General features: G+C 47.1%; 1 protein-coding gene and 1 non-coding gene across 2 annotated transcripts in view; one reads left to right on the top strand and one right to left on the bottom strand.

The window, feature by feature from the left end:
• Positions 1-7,022: 7,022 nt before the first annotated feature.
• ELOVL5 (ELOVL fatty acid elongase 5) overlaps positions 7,023-19,286 on the top strand; it is a 57,805-nt gene continuing 45,541 nt past the window's right edge. Inside the window, exon 1 of the mRNA XM_074348916.1 lies at positions 7,023-7,177. The gene's annotated coding sequence lies outside the window, so the exon portion shown is untranslated. The remainder of the gene's footprint in view (positions 7,178-19,286) is intronic.
• On the bottom strand, positions 12,677-12,749 carry TRNAA-GGC (transfer RNA alanine (anticodon GGC)). The gene has a single exon. It is a non-coding gene; the product is annotated as a tRNA-Ala (tRNA).

The following is a 19,286-nucleotide window of genomic DNA, read 5'->3' as shown; positions in this document are numbered from 1 at the left end:
TATTATCCCACAGCTTGGTGGCTTGAACCATTTTTTATCTCAAAGCTTCTGTAGGTGAGGAATTGGGGTGCTGCTTACTTAGGTGGGTTCTCTACTCCAGAGTTTCTCTCAGACCACAATCAGGACACCCACTGGGCCTGTGGTCAGTCATCTCCAGGCTTTGCTGGGGAAGGACCCACTTCCAAGTTCACCCAAGTGGCTGTTAGCAAGATTCTGTTCCTTGTAGGCTGTCATACAGAGGATCTCAGTTCCTACCCATTGGCCAGAGACCACCCTTAGTTTTTTTATTATGTGAGCATCTCCAATAGGGCCCCTTGTTTCATTAAAGGATGCAAGTCAAGAAGCGATATAGAGAGTACCAATGAGATAGAAGTCACTCCTACCTAATCTTAGAAGTGTCATTCCATCATTTTTGCCATGTTCTATCTGTTAGGGACAAGTGACTAGGTCTAGCCCATGGATATGAGTACCAATCTGGTGCCAGAGATCATTGGGGGCACTTTCAGAAGCTGCCTACTTTATTATTAAAGCACATTTTTTTAGGGGGAAGATAATTAGGTTTTATTTATTCTATTTTTAGAGGAGGTACTGGGGATTAAACCCAGGACCTCGTGCAACCTAAGCACACACTCTAACACTTGAGCTATACCCTCCCCACGAAGCACATTACACTGATGAAATAAATCTGGGGCACCAAAAGTCTTTCTTGCATATCCTGAAACAGCTGCCTATGTTTTATTTGCTCTCTTTACCATGAAGAAAGTAAATGGTCTTTGAAAGTCTAGTTCACTAAACATTTGTTGACTGCCTACTGTGTATCTGGCATAGCGTAATGCTAGAGATACAAAAATAAGTGACACATTTTCTGGCCTCAAGTTGGGAAAGAGAGGGATGAGCAAGTAAGTGCAGGCTTAGTATTATCAGTGATAAAACAAAGGCCTGCACATACTGCTCTGGTTAAAGGGAGAACAGGAAAGAATGATTCTGTTCTAGGTCACATTCAGGACGTAAAAAGGGTAGGAGGAGGTAGACAGAAAAATGAAAAGATTAGATACAGATTAAGACTAGGTAGTGGGGGAGGATATTGCTCAAGTGGTAGAGCTCATGCTTAGCATACACAAGGTTTAATCCCCAGGATCTCCTCTAAAATTAAATCAATAAGTAAACCTAATCACATCCCCAACCCTTGCAAAAAAAAAAAAAAAAAAAAAAAGACTACATAGAAGTTACTGTTACTGATCAGCAAAATGCACAAGAAGTAATTTATTTTATTCTTTTATTCTCTAGACTTTAAAGAGCCTAAAATTGCCTCAATTTTATATGTATAAGGTATCTATTTGGCAGCTTTTAAGGTTGTATAGCTGAGTTCATTTGATTAAAAGCCATCTGATGGAGGGCAGTGCATCATTTGACCACTCAGATTAGAAGACAAGAGAATCCAGAAATAGTTTAAATTGTTCACTCATTCAGCAGGAAAAACTTATCATTAATGGGAACAGTGTTCTCTATTAACTGGCAAGAAAATTGACTGAGTGAACCTGACATTAGAGAATATGTGAATTTCAAAAAAGAAAAAAAAAAGTGCTTCGCAATCAGATGCCAAGCAGTAGTTTGCAGAAATAATCAACTTGCAACACACATTTGTAGACTTCACTTGCCATGTGAGATGCTACAGTCACTCTCGGCAAAATGGAAACTTGAGATTTGAAAAGAAATGGCACTGCTAGTTTCTGACATGTAAGAACATGTCTAATAGTGTAGGTGCACAAAAGCAAGGCATTTTATGACACATTATGCATAGAACGAATTCATCACATGACCTAGAATGGTTAAATTACTTAGTTGGCTAATATTTGGAGAACTTGTTTTTAAAGTGACAGAATTAGGGCAAAGCATATTCTGTACTATATCAACAGCTCCAGGATCATCTAGAACACTTAATAGAACACACTGCTCGACTGGAACATAGTATACACCAGTAGGAACACCAGTATGTTCCTCACAACAGAACCACATCACTACTCTTTGCCAGTTGCACACAGTTTGGGGATAGAAGTTTGATTATCATCTGCTTTTCTCTATTTCCTAGAAAACTTTAGTTCCTTAACATGTTACAGAATGAAATATATCAACTAAGAAATTTCTCTTCCGATAACCAGCAAAGTGAAAGACACATTGAGAAGCTGTCATGATGTAAAAATCTTATCTTTAACGTAGGTCAACATGTAAAGAAGTTGAGACTTGAGACCTGAATTCAATCATAATTCTACACTAGCTGGCTTTGTAGCCTTGGGACGCCGCTGAACTCTCCTGTGGCTCAGTGTTCTCATCTCATTCTGGTGCTGAAAGGAGAGTGTAGTGGGAATGGCCTTAGACATGGAAAAGTAATAAAAAGAAAAAGAACTGGTACCAAATTTGACTCATCATTGAAATAAATATCATAACAATTTCTATTTCAAGAGAAAGTGCTTGATATTCAAGTTAAGTGATGCATTTATAGATGAGTAAGGCATCTCAAATTCATATCAACTTTAGACAATGGTATGTCTTTTTCATCATAACCATAGCAATAATCTTTGTTCTCTTATAGCACTTTAAAAATATTAAATACTCTTTTGGAATGTGTTAACGTTTCAGATTCTAAAATTTCAGAAAGGTGGCAGGAAAAACTCATTATCATTAATGGGGACCAGGAAAATAACACCTGCCGATAATTTTTAACTTATTGCAATCAGTATCTTTTTTCTCTTAATTTTTGGCCAAATGGTACCTAGTAAAAGTATATCTTACGGACCTACATTTCAACTTTCCATTCATTTGTTAATTTACCCACTATATAAATATTGACTGAGCTCTTACCAGATGCCAGGCAGTGTTTCAAGCGCAAGGTTCCACGTAGCAGTGAACAGAACAAAATCTATGCCCTCAGTGAGTGTTTGGGGGGCAGTGAGGATAAGAGCAAACCTATAGTATTTCAGACAGTGATGAGTGCTAAGGAGAAAAACAGAGCAGAGTAAAATGGTTCCAGGATGTGGGAGGCAAGGAGGGAGGTGCTGCAAATTTAGAGGGTGACCAAGAAGAACTCTCTAATAGGATGACACATGCAGAGATCAGAGTGAAGCAAGGGTGTAAGACTTGGAAATTTCTGGGTTAGATTATTCTTGGTATAGGGGGTGAGTAAGTGCAAAGGTCCTGAGGCAGTTCTAGTGCTCAGTATGCTCAAGGAATAGGAACGAGGCCATTGTAGGTGGAAGACAGAGTAGCTTGAGAAGGTCCAAGAAATGGCACAGACCCTATATGCCGCTGTAAGGGTTTTGATTTTTTTACTCTTACTGAGATGAGTGTTTGACAGATGGTTTTAAGCAGACAGGTGACGTGATCTAGTTTTGCTTTTAAGAGGCTCTCTTGGGCTGCTGGGGTGGAAATAGACTAGAAGAAAAATGCAGAAGTAGAGGTCAAGTTAGGAGACTATTGCAAAATTCTGGGCAACAGTTGAGAGTGACCTAAACCGCTGGCTGTGGTAAAGATGGGTGAAGAGTAAACAGATTCTGGATATGTTCTGAAGATGGAGGAGGCAGGATTTGGCTAATGCATTGAAACGGGACATGAAAGGAAGAGAGGACCTACATGTAACTTTCAGGTGTTTGTCTTGAGAAATTAGCTGGATGGAGTTGTCATTTACAAAGCTGGGGAAGACAGGAGGAGTGGGTCTAGGGGAAAATCAAGAGTTCATTTTTTAAAAATTATTCTCAATTTGAGGTGCCTTTTAGACATCCGAGAGGAGAAGACATTAACAGGCAGCAGGTATGTAGGTCTGGAATTCTGGGGAAAGGTCTGGGCTGGAGAAATACATTTGCGAGTCAGCAGAGTATAGATGGAATCCAGAGCCATAAAAGGGCGTGATACTATCACCTAGGAAGTAAATATAGACCCCTTTTGTTGCACAGTGGCTCCCGGACAGGATACTAAAGATTATAAAAGCAAGTAGAGGAGGAAGGACCAGAGAATCCAGAAATAGTTCAAATTGTTCACTCATTCAGCAGATATTTACAAGCATCTGCTATTTGCCGGAGGTTCTGCTAGACCCTGGGAAAACAACATGGCAGGCCAGGCATGGGCTGTGCCTTCCAGTAGCTCATATCCATCATGACGAACACTCAAGGACAGCGACAGAGATAAATCTGGGTACGTGTTGAATCGCAATGAAGAGGAGTAACAGCAAAGTAACAATGGAAGTACAGACCTAACCCAAGGTTTGAGGATGGAAGGACATTGCCTTTTAATCTCGGTCTCCAGCAAAGACAAGCCAAGCCAATGGGAAACCTGGCAACACGGTATCAGAAAATACAAATCAGGAAAAAAGAAAAAAAAAAAAAAGAAAGCAAGATCACAGGGAAGAAAAAGACAAGGCAGAGATTGAATAGAGGCATCCTTTGCATAAACCAGCTTATACTTGGCCTATGTTTTCGTCCACATTCAAATGTCCAGAGGCATGGATTTTATCTTGAAAGACAGGTTTCATGATGCCATGCAAACATCTTCCAAGCACATAGAATATATCCTCTTTAAATGAAACAACATTCTTGTTAATTAGAATGGCATTCTAATGAAATCTTCAATCATATTTCTGAATTCAGCTTCAGACACTCAATCATTAGAACAAATTTCCCAATATTTCTCAATATTGAAGCAATCTTCTCACACACTTGGAAGTGTGTGGTTGGAGAAGATCTGGGACCACAGAAGGAAAATGCTGCCAGAATTCAAAACTAAAGAAAAGCAGGAGGAGGAAGGGGAGGAGGAATAAAACAGTTAACTATTTTATGAAGATAATTCAATGATCACTTCTTGGGGGACTACCACAGGGATGCCATAAGGAAACAGGCAAGAGTTACAGGGCTTTGTCGCTGCACCCTACCTGTTCACTTTTGATAGGCTGGTTATAAGGACTGGGATGGCTCCAGACCAGGTTCTAGGACCCAGATGGCCAGGAATCTGATTCTGATGCTCACTAAAACACTTTCTCTGAACCCTGGCATTGAATCCTAGGCATTCTTTTGATTTATTTAAAAAAAAATACCCATAGTTAAATTGGGGAGTCATTTCTTGCAGCTTTATCCGTGAATGTAATGGTGCTGCCATATGGAGTCATTCATACTGAGGTCATGGTAGTCAGTTTACACTAGAGGGTGTAAGATGAGCTGCATGTGGGCAGAAATCTCCCCTGAAGCATTGGAAACCCTAAGTCTCTGAATCGTGAAAGAATGAGAACATGACCTGGCTAACTTAGGGCTGAGAAGAGTCAATAGTCCTGGGATGTAACTGTCTGACCAAGGACTGGAATTCTGGAGAAGAAAGTGGAAGCACCTGTGTGATGATAGTGATGCTGAGGTTGGCAGTGAGAGTTCACGCCCTCATTCAGAACGTATTTCCTAAGCTCTTATTTTACACCAGGGACTGTGGTAAGATCTGTGGATAAATAATGAGCAAGATTCAACATGTTTCCCCCTCTAATGGAGTCTACAATCTAGAGCAGCAGTGTTTAAATTGGAGGTACAAACCCGCCCCATGGACTCAGCAAGATGGTACAGTCTGGAAACTACAGTACAGAGTGAAAAGTTCTATAATGGGAACCAAGATACACAGATAACCTAGACATCTGTCAGGGGCATGTGAAAAGGCGTTAGTTGTGGGGTGGGTAGGAATAAAATAATAGAACTTTACTTTAATCTTAAAATAGAAAAAAAAACCCTGTTTCATATTTAACGTATGACTTGACAGTTCTGTAAGTCCATAAAGCAGCTGTTTTGGAAAAATTGGCTTAAAACATTTTATTGATAGGTGAACACAATAAGATCAATAGTGTGTGGTGTAAAACTTGAGATTTTTGGAATATCACGTTAAATTGGAAACTTTTAAGAGCTGGAAAGATAGAACTTGGATACGGTGACAGAGCTGAACCAGCTCTGGCTTTGAAGTCATTCAGTGTTTGTGGAGTTGAATGGCATTCGACTGCTAAAATTCTATTTGAATATGTTTACATTACCTAATTTGTATATGGTTTGTACACCTGTATTTCGAGGGCAATGGCTCAGTACTGGGAACGCAGCTGGCACATGATAAACATTACATCGTAAAAAATGTAAAAGAATAAGTGTGCATACATTAAATGGTTGACTATGCTGGGTTGATGGACACGGAGTAGCAAAAATACAGCCAGAGAGCACAGGGAGAAAGGCTTAATTTCTGGGGCTTGATATGGGGGAAGCATAGGAAACAAGGCTGATGAAGGCCTTAAATTAACCGAGTGTCAATGAAAAACAGCAAGAATCTCCTACTTGTGTCCTGAACACAAAGCACTTTGTCTTACGTGTTTAAATTTGTCTAGCTGAAAACACGTCGCTTACCCCACCACTTTTCCTCCTTCTACAAGACTATGGAATAATTTCTAGAGTAGAAATTGAGCTGGTAGTGATCTCTAAGGAAAAATCAGAATCCCTAAGAAAAATCGCGGTCAATCTATCACCTAGGAGTTAACGCTATAAGCATCCGTTTTGAGTGCTTTCTTGTTGCCTTATCTTGTTCGCTCCGGTGGTCTCTGTAGGCATCAAACCCTTTCAGTTAAAACCAAGGAGAACAGGCTCCCTTCCACAACGCGCGAGGTGACGGTACCAGCGTGGGCTTCTGCGGTCCAAACGCGGCCACGCGACCCTGACACGCCTGGTATTGACAGAATCAGAGTTCAGGGCATCGGGAACTTCAGTGTTGCTATTGCGCAGGCTCTGCGTTCCACGCAGGCTTATTAGGACCAAAGAGGATAAAATTGCCCAGAGACACGTGAACCGGAGGGGACCAACCCGGGCCACTGCCCCCCACAGCATCGGATTCTGGAATTTACAATCACGAAAGTTCTATTGTCTCGCGATTGGCTCCCGGGGCACATGACATCATAGCGCTTGATTCGGCCTCCGGGCGGCGATTGGCTGGCCGCGCCATTGTGACGTCACGGTCAGCCCACGTTCTGATTGTAGATATCAGCCTCTTCCCTCTTCCCTTCGCGGCAGCTCCTGCTGGCCGGTGCCTCCCTCCCGCCTCCTGCCGGCTCGGCTGGCCCTGGGCGCTGCCGCCGCCGCCTCGCCGCTTCTCCGAGTCGCCACCGCCGCCCTCGGGCTAAGAGGTAAGCGGGCAGCTCCGGGAAACTTCGCCCGGCCGCCGCTCGGCCATGACACCCACGCCGGCGCGCGGCCGGGACCGAGGGCTGCGACCCGCCGCTGGGTCCCGGACCCGGTGCGGACGAGCGGCTGCCGGCGCGGCCCGCGCTGCGCCCGCGTGGCGGAGGAGCCCGGCCCGCTCCCGGGCGCCGGGAGAGCCGTGCTGGCGCCTCGGGAGTTTCGGCGCGATGCTGTCTCACCTGTTCGGCGGGGGAAGCCGCGGGCGGGCAGTGTGCACGCTGACGGGCGCGGCTGGAACGCACCCCGCGCGCCGACGGAAGTCAGGGTGGGTGGGCTGCGCGCTCGGGTCAGCCCGCCCGAGCGGGATAAACTCGCGGCCGGAGGTCCGGGAAAGCGTCCCGAAAGCGATCTGGCTTCTTCGGGGGAGAACAAAACCCGGGTGAGCCGGGAGAACCTCTGCGGGGCCGCGGGGTCGCGGCAGGGGTCGGTGCGCTGCCCCTTCGTCCTTTCCTTTTCTCCCTTTCCCTCCTGCCTCTGCCCTTCCTGCCCCCGGAGGGAAGCCCTCTAGCCCGGGACCGCTTCTGTTTTTATTAAAATAGGACATCGGCAGCCAGCGGTCCTTGGGGAGGAGGAGGCCGGTGGGGAAGCGGTGGGGCGGGGACGCGAGAGCCACCTGGGCGGTCCTTACGGGAGTCTGGGGGCGGCGGAGGTGCGGGCGGGAGTGGCTCGGGGTCGGGGAAGCCCTGGGGTCGCGTTTGCTGCCAGTGACAAGACTAAGTGCCCTTTTACAGTTAGACGCCAATATGACTCAGCCCTCCCCACCCCACCCTCGCGTGCGCACGCCGGCCTCGGGGTGGAGGGAGTCGTGCCTGCAGCAAAAGTTGTTCTTTTAAACTGACTTGCAACCGATCCGTTCCGTGCCCTTGCACTCTTAAGGGTGGTGGTTTGTCCTTTTCAGGATTATACTTAAACTCAGTTCTCGGCTTCTTGCTTGCAGATTTGGAGACTGCATTTGGCCTGCTTTGGGGTCGGGGTAGGGGGTCCCGAATGGAAGGATCTAGGGAATGACTTATTAGCTGAGTTCGGAACCCAGGGATGCGGCGGGAGAGTGGTAGGAAGCGAGCAGCCTTAATTCTTTAATAGCAGGACGCGCTGCAGGAAGTGCTTTATAAGGTAGCAAGGAAGAGCTAATGTTGCTTGTTCGGTTTTGTAATTTGTTCCCCTAACCGCCCGGTAGTAACCTGTTGGTTTGCACTTGTTTTGCTTACACGTCAGCCAGCAGCATTCGGTGCAGAATCTACAAATACAGACACAGCTGGTGTTGCATTCGATGGCTGTGGACAAACACTAACTTACATCTGAGGTTAGGGAGCAAGCGGCTCACTTTTTTTTTTAGTCCACTTAGAGGCTGGCTGGGATTCTCCAAGAGAAAGCTCCGCACTCAAAAGAAAAATGTCACTCACGTCCCTTTTAGATTCTTACCCAGGTTATAGCTTCTCATTGCCAGGAATTTTACGGTTTTCCTTTTTTTTTTTTTTTTTTGCCTTTCTCTTTCTCAATGAGGACAAAAGAATGTTATTGGTGGTTACAGATTTTACAGAATATAGGAGGGAACTTTGCTGAAAAGTGAAAGTAGAAAGTGTATTAAGACTCGATGGTCAGAATTTTTTTCAAAAAAAGTACCTCATAACTTCAAACACTGTCCTCACCGCCGTGACTCAATTTCCTTGTCTGTAAATGGGGATTTCATGTTGCAGAATTGTTAGGGATTCCAAGAGAGGGTGAAATTGCCCAGCATGGGGCTTGCACAATAATGGTTTGATAAATGTTTCTTCTTCACTTATTTTTCTTCTTGGGGAAGGGAAAATGAGGTTTAGGGGATGTGACCAAGGACAAAGCTTGAGAATCTCAAATAACTGGGAAAATATTCAAAACTGAGTTTTCACAGACACTAATTCCAGTATCCCCACGAAGCCACTTTTGAAAATGAGGTGAGTTATCTCTCTCCTGGGGACCAACTGAGCTTCCTTTTCCTTTTTTTTTTTTTTTTGGTGGGGGGAGGTTGTCATAGTTCTTAATTTTTTAATGTCTGCAAGAATCTTTTTTCCACTGCCTCCTCTTATCCTCTCAGCCTAACTGATTGTCCTCCTGTTTGTAGAGGTGAGTATCCATGCTTGGGTGTCTTATTTCCAACTTGAATTATACAAATCAAGGCAACTGTTTACCTTCCTTTAGGGTGACTTTGATGCCTAAGTAGATAGTAGAGAGAGTGTGAGTGGAAGTTTTACTTCTTTCTTTACTGTCTCTCTTTTCTTTCTTTCTTTTTTTTTTTTTAATGAAGGTATTGGAGCCTGAACCCAGGATCTCGTCCATGCTAAGCATATGCTCTATCACCAAGCTATACCTGCCCCCGGATTTACTTCTTCCTTATTCAGTCACATCCTTCCTCTCCCCTAAGAAATTTTGTAATTATTTTTAATTCTTCCTTTGTGCCTATCAAGTCTTCTGTCATTGAAGGGATACTTTTTCCATTAGTTATCCATAAATAGGCCTGTCTTCGCATGCATTCAGTTTTAGGTATTATTGATGTGAACACCTTTCTGTTAATAGTAGTTGCTTTACATGCATAATTCTTACAGCCTCCCTGTAAGAATTGTTATCGCCTACCTCTTTTTTAAAGAATTGAGAACTAAGGCCTAGAGATGCCAGGTGACTTGTCCAGTTTCACATAGCTCTGTCTCCTGCAACATGCCTGCTCCCTGGTCTGTCCTTGTGCTGCTCGGATGGTCAGTGGGCTCTGTGCCATTTATGTAGCTCTGTAACTCAAAAATCTAACCTCATGATTAAAGATCCATTCTTCAGATCATTCAAGATGAACAACTTGCCATCTTTCAAATCTGTGTAAAGTCCTTTCCTTTTTAGCCCACACTTGATTCACTCTTATTAATTTATTGTCTTGTCAGTTACTGAGCATGTGCAGTGTGTGTCTGTGTGTGTTGGGGGGAGAGGTTGTATACAAAGTTGAATGACAGTTTCTGTCTACAGAGAGCTTCCTAAGTTAGCTTACACTTGAATCGTTTAATCTGAATCTTGGACTAAAAGGGGGTCAGAAGCTTATTTCTGGGGGACTTGTATCTTTGTGTCTGCAAACGCTTTGTGGCAGAGCTGGCCACGTTGGACGGATCAGTGCCTAGCACTGCTGAGTTGGTTAGGATGCTTTCCGTGCAAGAGACAGAAATTCCAGTTCAGATGGACTTAAATGACCACCTGACCTGAAAAGTCCTATATGCGGAACTTTTGCTCTGTTTTCTCTGAAGTCCTCTTCAGATGTTGGTCCATTTGCAAGATGACTGTCAGCTAAAGTCTGGCCCCCCCCCGCCCCAGCCCCTTTTACCGTACTCTCCTGTGGGAACTTGCTTTCCCACCACTTTCCGAAGAGGGGCCTTGGCCTTGAGGAGATTGATTGAGGCGTTGGTTACTTGAAGTAATAGCTGGAACAATAGGAATCTAATAACCTGGGGCCTGTCCCACACTGGGGAAGGGGCTCTAAGTTTCATCTCACCTACCTGGCCGCTAACTGCTCCTTCAGGGAGGGCCCCTGTGGACATGGTGAGGGGTGTGGCTGTAAAGGCCATCTGAGGATGTCAGACCCCATCAAAGAGATGATTGGATTAAATGAAACAGAACTGAATCAACATTTGAATTTAGCCTTATACATCATATGGAAATCCTATATATGCACAGAGATCAGAGGATGGGCATCTGGGAGGGAGTTTGGAGAGCAAACAGATGAGTCACTGGGCAAAAAGCAAGTAGCCCAGTTGCCTGAAGATTACAGGGCAGAAGTGGAAGGTTGCTAATAGTAAAGGTAAACTAACTTTCATTAAACTGTTTCTGAACGTCAAACCCTGCATTGAGCCCTTTTATGTGGATTTATCTCAAGTACTAGTTGTTGGTACTATGACTTTACAGGAGGGGAAGTGGAGGCTCAGAAAAGTTGAGACACTTGCCCAGGGTCACAGAGCATTCCGGCCCTGGGTGGTCTTGACCCCTAGCCTGCTCTCTTTCTTGAGATGTTGGACAACAGTACCACTGAAGCTTTTGAACTGGGAGTGCGTCGTGAATGCTGTGCTCCAAGAACATAACACAAGATTGTCAGAGTGTGTAGAATGGATTGGCGTGGACAGACACTAGGAATGTGGAGGGCGGACCAGGAGGCCAATGGGAAGGCCCCACCTGGAGCCGCAGCCATGAGCCCAGATAGGAGAGCGCTAATTGTACGAGAATGTTTCTAGGATAAAAGCTGCATGACTTGGAGACCAGTTGGATTGAGGGCCAGCGAGAGGAAGGGCCCTCTGAGGCCTGGGTGGTCGGAGAAATGTGATATCACAGAGGGAGGAGTAGGAAGAGGCTTTGTCACCATCCAGACAAGCCGTTTCTCCCTGGCCAGCCCCAGTTCCTCTTTGCAGCCAGTGTCTGTCCGCCACTTTCTGGCGGCCCTTCTGTGAGTACGTGTTTCCACCACATTTCATCCATTCTCGGTTTTTCACACCTTCACATAGCTTGCTAGAGATGCCGCTTACCATCAGTGGCATCTAAAAATCACACGAACACTGTTTCACTTTTTAATGTTGCCGAAGTCAGGACGCTTCCCACCTTTTAATGAAGTAAGCTGATGGGAAAAAGAAAGTCCCCGTCTTGCTGAAGCTCAGGGAGGCAGTTCCTGGCAGGGCCGGGGGTAAGAACCCAGGCCTCTGGGCTCCTTCCATCAGCTGGTTTACCTCAGCTCACATGAGAGGCATTAAGGTAAACATTGCCTCATCACACAGGATTATAGTAAAGCATGTGCATATTTCTGTGTTTTTGAAAAAGAAAGTAATTCAAGAAGATTAGAAGGCACGGTTGTCTAAGTAGGTGCGTCATCCTTGGGTGGAACCTGGCTGCCCTGGTTGCTTACCCGAAACCTGCCACCAGCCTTAAAAAAATCAGCTCTGGGCTTTGATCTCTTCCTTTAAAAACGAAATATTAAACTAAGGTGATTTTCAAGTCCCTTTCGAAACTAAACTTTTTTGTTTTTGCTTTTGCCAAGAGCACATCCTTTGTTTGTATTTGACCAGGGATAGAGAATGGAAGTTGAAATCTTTAGGTCTCAGAAAGTGAGGTGTCAGACGGAAATGATAGTTTTCTCTGTAAGAGGTTAAACGTAGCTGAGCAAAGCCAGGTGTCAAGGAAGGTAAACTGACCTCATTTTGAGTTTCTGTCATAGAGTCTTCCCCACCCCACCCCGATTACCATGCTCTTTGGCTCCCAGGGGCACGTGTCCTCCATGGGAACACTGTCTGCATTTGCTTTTCAAAATGTGTGGTCCCTGGATTTAAAATATTCATACTAGGTAAGTTTTTAGAAAGACTGAATCCCTTTCTTTCCTCACCCCTCCCCTGCCAGTTCTGTTTAAGCACAGTTGTGTGTAATGTCTCAGTACTTGTTTTTTTGTTTCTTTTAAATGGAGGAACTGGGGATTGAACCCAGGACCTTGTGCATGCCAAGCACACGCTCTACCACTGAGCTACACCCTCCCCTCTGCCCTGTATTCCTTATATCTTAAGTTAGACCTCTCTGCCTTTTTGTGTCTTCTTGCTGCCTGGGATCCAGGACGTAGTTTCTTAAGATTTTTAGTTCTGGGACTGCCATGGTTCCTCTAGCTAGAGTATTTTCTTGAATCACCTGCCGTTTCTAAGCTGCGTTAGCACCCTCCCGCCAGCACTTGCCAGTCACCGGCTCCATCTCTGTTCAGTTCTGTCTTTGAACATCTTTTCTTTCCCCATCATCAGCAGTTTTATGTGGCCCAGGTCATCTCTGAGAAGTCCGTGCTAAACACACCTGATTACAAAACCCACACCGGAGAGCTGGCCACTTGGGACTTTATTTTGTCCGAGTTGTCCTGAACCCCGGACCACTTCCCACTTCTGTCTCCGCGTGGCCCGTGCTCCTGCAAAGTAATTGTTACCACTTTCTCCTTCCCCAGAGGACAGTTCTCATGACTCCGAATTCAATAATCCTTCAGTTGCTCCCCTGGGGCGTGCGGCAGGTGGCCTGTGTCCTGGGGTGGCGTTCAGGGCGCCTCTGCTGGAGGCTTTAGCAGAAGAAATACGTTACCTTCATACTCCTAGGAGTTGTCGACACTCGGATTTGCCCTGTTTGTGAGCTGAGCTGCACCTCTCTGAAAATTTGAGTTTACTTTTTACAGAACCTCCAAATGTTTATCTCTACTCTGGATCTGAGGTGTGTTTGTAAGAGCACTTACTATGTTTGTTTTTTTTTTTTTTTAAGTTAGCAAAGCTGTAGGAAGGGGATTGGAGAAGAGGCCTTTCAGGTTGGCAGCCGCCCACCTGGGTAGGGTCCACGCTGCCCCTCGAGGCCGTGCGGGCCTGACGGGCCAGACACTTCGCATCCTTGAGGCATCTTTGTGGAACTTGCAGGTAAAGATACCTGTGCCGACCTGGGTGTTCAGACTGTCAGCATTATACATGAAAGTTAAATAGGGGGCTGCCTCAATTTGATGAATACAGTTAAAAAAAAAAAAAAGAGAGAAAAAAAGGGTAAATGTGGTCCAAAGTTACAAACTTCCAATTATAAGATGACTAGTGCTGAGAATGCGAAGTACAGCATGAAGTGATGGATGTCAACTGAACTTGCTGTGGCTGTCATTTCACAATAAATACATACAATTGGCCCTTCTTGTCTGCGGGTGGGGAACCTGTGGATACAAAGAGCTGACTGTACTATATACCATTTTATATAAGGGACTTGAAAGCATCCTAGTATTTGTGGAGGGTCCTGGAACCAGCCCTCTGTGGATAGAATGTTCATTGAAGCATTGTTTGTAATAGTGCCAGCTGAGAGTAAATTACACTACAGTTGGGCACTGTAATACCTAGCAACTTACAAAGAGGACGCTCTGGGGGTGCTGAGTATGCCCCGTGCAAGGTGCTTTTCTCACGTCTGTACATCTGCTCTTTGATTTTGGCCTCACCAAACCCCACGAGGTAGGTACCCCATTTCACAGATGAGGAAGCAAAGGCATAGGAAGGTTAAGAGACTTGTTCAAGGCTCCACAGCTGGCAGGTGGCAGGGGCAGGATTCAGACCCAGACTGATGAAGAGGGGCCTCCACCTGGGTTCGTAACAAGGTGTGTAAGGCCTGAGGGGTGTGGGCTGGGAGGGAGAGGCACCCGCATCCTCCAGGGAGGCTCCACCTCCGGACTGGTTTCCCGTGGGTGGAGGTGCACATCTCCTGTATTTCATCTGGATCACTCTGTCACAGGCTCGGTTCGAGGCTGCTTGTTCGGGATGTCTGAAATGACACCTTGCCCATCCCTTCAGTTCTCTTGGGATCCTGACTCTCCTGGAACTTCTTGGTGTTCTTTCTGGGTGTGGCTCACTAGGTCTGACGACACTGTGATGGCTGTAAGCACTGTAATTCCTAAAATACAAGGATCACCGAATTCACAGGATGGCTCGTATATTAGGACAGAATGTGACCAGGTGATGAAACAACTGTTGGCTTTAGACACCTGTAGAGGAGATGGATGGATGGATGATTACTGGATTGTGTTTGCTTTTAAAAATGCCACATTGTGGCAGGCTTTTTTTTTTTTTTTCTCTTAGGTACAATCTAACCTTGCCTGTGCCTCATTCACCCCCACACTCGAACAGCAGTTATACAATGAGAGGATTTCGATGGAGTTTAAAAAGATAAATGTGTTTTCATGTCACTTCCTCATTTATGTTACACAGGTTTGAATTGAAATCTTTTAAGATATTTTCTCTTGAGGAGGTGTGTAACTTACCTTTGTTAATTATGTTTCTCTGCCCTCTTTTAATTTCAGCTGAGGCTGTAACACGGCCTTTGTACACTTTGTACAGATTAGGTTGGAGAATGAGATAATTTATTATGAATATTCAGGTGATCGCATCGGTTAAAAGACTGCAGTCAGATTAGAATTACAAAAAATGTTGCTTAAAAGCCTCTTAAATGTCTGTCTCCCAGCTGCAATTGCTGTCTGACTTGTATGTTAGAAATATGATTGAAGTAGAGCTCAGCCTTTTTAAGCAGGTCTTTAAGGGAACTGTCAGAGGCAGGCGGGGAATCTGATGTCCTGGTCTGCCATGGGCATTGATTGTCTGCTAGGATGCTTCAGCCAAGAAGGTGGTTGCGTTGTCAAACCGGTCCGAACTTCTCCAAATACCTGCTTAAAGAGAGTGTCTCAGGACCTCTGTGTACCCAAGAGAGCACTGTATGGACTATGCTTGCTTTGGAGGCTCCTTTTTTGTTGTCTTTGCAAGGGTGGTAGGTTTGGAAGAGACAGTGACCGCAGAAGAGGGTGGCTGTGAGTGCTGTGCACAGTGAGATAGACACTCTACACTGAGCCCTGGTACAGGGCTTCATGCCTGAGTTTACCATCATCTTGTAAATGGAACTGGTATGTTTCAAAGGGCTTCCCAAAATTCAGGACGCAGGTGAATAGTTGGGACATACTGTTGGAAAACCAGTCTTGGTGGGTGGTCTACTTGCCCATGGATTCAGGTACCCAGCCCCCACCCTTTGTCCATCTCAGACTGGATTTCTAACCTACTTCTTTCTTCTGCGCTCCGGATTCATAGCTTCTCATCAGCTGGGTTCACCTGGATGCACTGCAGACCTGTCCCCTGTTGGCCAGCGTGGTCAGACCACCACGGTCACCTGTTTGCCTGAGCCGCTGAGCTGACCACGGTGCCTGGGTCCTTCTCATCAGCCGCATCCTTCCTGCACTCCCTGTGGCCGTCAGGCACCGCGTGTTGTCCATCAGCTCTGCTCTGTCCCCCTCGCTCCTCCCGCCCCCCCACCCCCGCAGCACAGTGGTCCCGCCCTTGGTGACTACAGTTCCTGCCTCCTGTGTCCAGTTCCCACTGTACTGTCCCCGAGGTTGTCTGACCTGCTGATAATCACTGGTGGGTCACTCTCAACCCACCACCGACTCACATCCCCCAGACATGCCTCTTCCGCTCCCGCCTCTGCTCTGCACAGGCTGTGTCTGGATGCTTCCTTAACTGCTCCCTACCAACAGACAAAAAGACAAAAGTGAAGCAGACTGAAGAACAGAGAAAGCTCTGTTCTTCCGAAGTCAAACCCTCACACCCTGGAACCTTTGCTTTTGACTGAATCAGATGTTCCCGCCCCTTCCGGCCAGTATGACCTTGGTTATATATGTCCCCACCCTCCTCCTCCTCACAGTCAGGGCAGCGAGCCTTCTCCTCCCCTCCCTGCACCCCCAGGGCCTGCGCACTGTCTGGCCGGTGGTAAGCATCCGGCAGTTATCTGCCTGACTGTCTAAGTGTGTACCGTTGGCGTCTGATTAGCTCTGTGATCTGTGCTGATGGCTGTGTGAAGGTGACCTGACAGCCTGAGAAGCCTGTGACTGTGGACCCCTCCCCGCCTACCCCGGCCCCAGGGCCCTGGGTGGAGGCTGGCTACCCTGCTCAGGGCTGCTGTTCCCCCTGCCAGGCCGAAGGAGTAGAGCAGACGCTAGACATCCCCCTGCCCAGGCGCGGAGGATGCTTTTCTAACGTGCTGTTATACAGGACCTGGCTTATTTGCACGTTACATTGTAGAGCTCTCGGGGAACGAAGCCAGTGATCGACTGCAGGGGTCTCCCTGTGCCCGAGGACGGCGAGGGGGAGCGCTGGTGTCTAGTACCCAGCTACTCCGTGATCGGGGATGGAAGGAGCTGGCACTCTCTTTTAACTGTATTTATCTTGGCCACCGCATCAAGCACTGGTTAAAGTAGCCCATGCAGGTTGGACAGAGCCGTCCACCTCTGTGGCCGCGTGGTCATGGATTCACTGATCATCCACTCACTCACAGTTGAGGATTTCTTTTTTCTTTTTAATTGAAGTATAGTTGATTTACAACATAGCGTTAGTTTCTGGTGAACAGCACAGACTCAGTTATACATATATATTCTTTTTCATTATATGTGGAATCTGAACAATATGATTCAAATGAACTTAGTTAGAAAACAGAAACAGGGTCACAGACATAGAAAACAAACTTATGGCTGCCAAAGGGGAAAGGGCGGCCCGGGGGATAAATCAGGAGTTTGGGATCAGCCACACTACCAGGTATGAAATAAACACTGTTGAGAGTTTCTGTGTGCTGCCCTCTGCTGAGGTGCGTGGGTCCGGTGAAGACACGTGATATTACACCGCTGATGAAGTGATTCTGCTCCAGTGGGAGTGAGGTGTGTGCCTGCCACAGCGGATACTTGCTGCTACTGTGGATGTGGCCGTGTGGCTTGCAGTTAGCTTTGGGTACAAGTGACAGAGATCCCAGAATTACTGTGGCTTTAATAATGGGATGTCAAAACAAGGTAGAGGTTCGTGTTTCCCATAAGAGGCTGGGGAAGGGATGCAGGGCTGGCCTGACAAACCAAAGGTTCCTTCTCACTCGCTGTGTATCTGGCTTTGGGTGTGGCCTGTCTTCTAGGCAGCAGGATGGAGGAAGAGACAAAGAAAGTGGAAGGGGCGGGAGATTCATTGGTGCTTTCTCTGCCTCTGGACAATGTTGCTCACGTCTCCTTGGGTGGAACTTAAACATGCAGCCGCAGGGGGCTATAAGAGAGACCGGGAGATGGCGTCATGATTCTGGGTGGCTGTGGTCCGCTCACAGGCCTGCTACTCTGTCCAGGATTTGGGCCTCCCCTACTGGTCTGTACCTCAGGTGGTGGATGAGACGGTGCTGCCCACGTGGGCGTCCCAGCCTGGGGAGGATGCTGACAGGTGGACAGACACTAGCCCACAGTGAGGAGGACTGTGAGGAGCGCTGCCCAGGATGCTGTGGGCTCTGTAAATGGGAAGGGTGCCTGGAGAGTCAGCAGGAGAGGACATGGGCGTGCAGGCAGAGGCCCTGAGGTGCAGGGGCAGGTAGCCTGTGTGGAACTGAAAGTCAGGAACATCAGAGGAGAAAGCAGGGGCCACTTTGAGGGGTTTGGACATTTGGAGCCTTAATCTGGATTTCAGGAGGTGAGTAGCCTAGAAGGAGGCTTTTCTGAAGTGGGGAGGGGGAGCAACGTAGGATGGAGGCCAGGAAGACCCTCCAGAGGGGGTGTGCTAATCTCGTTGACGTGATGGTGGCCTTGACCAGATCACGGCCTTGGGGATCCAGAGAAGTGGATACACACCCTCCCAGTTTCATAGAGCCTAAGAACTGGGAACGGATGTAGACACTGGCCCACCTTTTCACCTGGCAGATGATGAGGGCAAAGTTGGGAGGTCAGGTGGTGCGGGCAGCACCGGGCCATCCCTCTGCCCAGGTGCTTTCCTCGGGTGCTTGTGGTCAGCAGAGTAACAGCCCCCAGAAGATGTACATGTCCTAATCCCAGCCCCTGTGAAGATGCTGGGTTCCAGGCCGAGGAGAATTAAAGGTTGCAGGTATAATTAAGGTTTCTGATCAGCTGACTGAAGCAGGGGGAGCATCCCCGATTACCCAGGGGGGCTCGGTGTAACCCCGAGGGTCCTGACGCTTGGAGGAGGGAGGTGGGGGAACTGGAAGCTGCGGGCATGGGGAGAGTTGGTCCGCTGTTGCTGGCCTTGAAGAAGGAGGAGGGACATGAGCGGAGAGATGTGCGCAGCCCCTGGAGGCTGGGAAAGGGTTCTCCCCTGAAGCCTCCAGAAAGGAACCCCTCACTGCTCCCAACTTGGTTGTGGTCCAGTGAGATCCGTTCGGCCTTCCGAGCTGTGAGGCGCACTTGTGTTGTTTTAAGCCACTTCGTTTGTGGTCCTTGGTTACAGCAGCGCTTGGAAATGGATACAGCTGCTGGTGCTTGTTTGCTGAGTGGGCACAGTGCTTTCAGAGGTCAGCGTGGCAGAGTCATGTATTAGATGCACTGGAGGGGGGGTTGTTCAGGAGCCCACGGAGGCTTAGAAGATGGTTCTGGCTAAGAGGTGACGAGGATGAGACAGGACAGGGGTGGGAGTTGGGGGATGGCTGGAATTGCAGGGCCCCTCAACAGGACCCGAAGCCCTGGGTGGCCTGGTACCCATGCAGGGTGCTCTCAGGGCTGGGTTCCTGGGAAGA

The sequence above is a fragment of the Camelus bactrianus genome, chromosome 20 (genome assembly GCF_048773025.1).
Source record: "Camelus bactrianus isolate YW-2024 breed Bactrian camel chromosome 20, ASM4877302v1, whole genome shotgun sequence".
NCBI lineage: Eukaryota > Metazoa > Chordata > Mammalia > Artiodactyla > Camelidae > Camelus > Camelus bactrianus.
This window is presented reverse-complemented; position numbering and strand designations above follow the sequence as displayed.